Source organism: Penaeus japonicus, unplaced genomic scaffold (genome assembly GCF_977035675.1).
Source record: "Penaeus japonicus unplaced genomic scaffold, GWHDUDI00000001_assembly GWHDUDI00000960, whole genome shotgun sequence".
NCBI lineage: Eukaryota > Metazoa > Arthropoda > Malacostraca > Decapoda > Penaeidae > Penaeus > Penaeus japonicus.
Window position 1 is genome coordinate 7,501 of NW_028235362.1, and position 2,498 is coordinate 9,998.

A 2,498-nucleotide genomic window follows, 5' to 3' on the forward strand; every position below is an offset into this window, starting at 1 on the left:
TGTTTTCTTAGAACTGTATACTTGACAAACAAACATTTCCATTACACTCTGTTTTACACTCTATTATGAAGGGATGCATGACAACTTTGTCAACCTTTTTTGTTATGCATTTGATTTTCTGTGCACTTTGAATTTGATTGTTGTTTTATAGTGCATTCTAAACTCTTTGGATCTTATTAACTAGCTCCTTGACATTTGTTAATGTTATTTGTTTATAAAAATAAAGAGATATGCCAAAAAATTGTTTTAATATCATTTAACTATTCTGGTTATCCTATATTTTACTCATAAACCATGTTTTAAGCACAAAGAATGAAACGATGGAAAAAGGATAATATCTGTTGTAAAAGAGTAATACAGATTACAATATTCCTAAATACAAAATTCATAATATAATTGAAAATCTTGGGGATATGTAAATGAAAAGAGAGAGAAAGAGAGGAAAAATGAAAAAAAAAAGAACAAAGATCTGAATCAATAAAACCAAGGATATAATTGATTGTACAAGATATATATGAGGATATTTATGTTAAATGTATTTTAGTTTTACTATCTATATATCTATCTATCTGTATCTATGTCTACACACACACCTAGGGAGAAAAAGAGAAGAAGAGCGGCAAAAAGATGAGAATTGTGTGTGTGTGTGTGTGTGTGTGTGTGTGTGTGTGTGTGTGTGTGTGTGTGTGTGTGTGTGTGTGAGTTTATGTCTATTTATCTATGAACCATGGATGACATAACCAGTGAGAATCATCAGAGGATAATGTAAAAACTTAATTCTTCCATGAAATACAATTATTACTGTACAATAATGTTTAGTGTAAATATCTACAAGAAATGATTATTATAATGATAATAATGAAAATAATGATGATGATGATGATGATGATGATGATGATGATGATGATGATGATGATGATGATGATGATGATGATGATGATGATGATGGTGATGGTGATGGTGATGGTGATGGTGATGGTGATGAGAAAAAAAACCTCCATTGTATAAGGCACAAAACATGCAACCATGTATTGTAACTATGCTTTCAATGACTTATCAGCTTTCATGTTGTGTCATCTTTTTGTATGTCTATGATGTTTAGAAAAAAAACAAAAACAAAACAAACACACACACAAATAAATAAATAAAATATAACATACAATGCAAGAACACAAGGTTTCTAGGGTATGCTTCCAACAATTTGTCAGTTTTCATGTTTCTCTTTCTCTTGTATGTATATCATGTGGAAAAAAAAAATAAAAATAAAAAAATAAAAAATAAATAACATAACACAACAGCAATATCAGTTTTGCATAGTATACTTTCATAAAGATGTCCTTTTTCATATGATTTAGCATTTTTTTTTTCTTGATAAAATGTGAAAAATATTCAGTTGATGTAATTGCACATTTCCTTTCTTTCATAGACAAAGTCTGGCTATTTCATCTATCAAGTTAATTTGGTAGCATGTTCTTTAACGTGGATGATTTAGTGAAAGATATGCGAGTCTTTATAATAGCTGAAGATTTTCATCTGCATTTACAAAATATCATAATAACATGCCAAGTCTAGAAAAGATAGTCGTTAAAGAACTGGTATGTGTCTAAGCATTGAAACAGCCAGCCAGCCAGCCAGCCAGCCATCTCTAAGGTGTGTGTGTGATGTGTTCCATCAAAACTAGTCATGCTAACTAGAGCAGTTGGGTAGTTTGTTGGATTTAGCTCCTTTTGTGAAGTGTATAAGGACTATATTGTGGAGATATTGTGGAGAAGGTCCATTTCTACTTGTCCGAGAGTTGAGCGGAGGCAGTTTGGTAGTTTGTTGGATTTAGCTGGTTAGTGAATAAGGTCTAGATTTGTTTGAGATCTAGGGGAGAAGGTCGATTTCTGTTTGTCCGACGGCTGGTCGGGGCGCGCGTAGGCCTCACCGAGGCAAGAGCAAAGTCAAGTTGAATGTTGCTTGTGTATGAAATATGAAATGAGAAATGGAATGGATTGTATTGTATTGTCTTGTTTGCTGATGAGTGAGATTGTTTTTTGGTGTTTTTTGCTTGTTTTTGTTTTTGACTCAGTTTTTGTTGTTTAGTTAGTTGATGTTTGGTATGTTTTTTTTTGTTTGACGTTTGAGTTTGCGTTTTTGCTCTTTTTCTACGTGTTTTGCACTGGTCTCTGTTTCTTTTTTCCTTCTTGTTGGCTTTTTGTGTGGTTCGACTGTTTGTTTTAGTGTTGATTTTTGGTGAGTTTGTTTGTGAGAGAGAGGAATTCGAGTGTTTTCATGAGAGAGTGAGTGAGTGGGTTGGTACTGATAACTAGCTAACTACTGATCGGTTTGTAACCCGATCCCTCCCCCTCCTTATCTGGCTGGCTGGCTGGCTGTGGTCCTTCTTCCTCCCTCCCTCTCTCTCTCTCTCTCTTTCTTGCACGTACATTTTTATCTTCCTCTACCAAATCAAATTCAATGATTATTACTACTTCGTGCTCATACTCAGTGGCTATTTT

The 2,498-nt window shown here is 33.5% G+C and overlaps 1 long non-coding RNA gene across 1 annotated transcript in view; it reads left to right on the forward strand.

The window, feature by feature from the left end:
* Positions 1 to 1,282, forward strand: part of LOC147466436 (uncharacterized) — a 6,246-nt gene extending 4,964 nt beyond the window's left edge. Inside the window, exon 4 of the long non-coding RNA XR_015190888.1 lies at positions 1 to 1,282. This exon is cut by the window's left edge and continues 421 nt beyond it. This is a non-coding gene — a long non-coding RNA (uncharacterized LOC147466436).
* Positions 1,283 to 2,498: the final 1,216 nt, after the last annotated feature.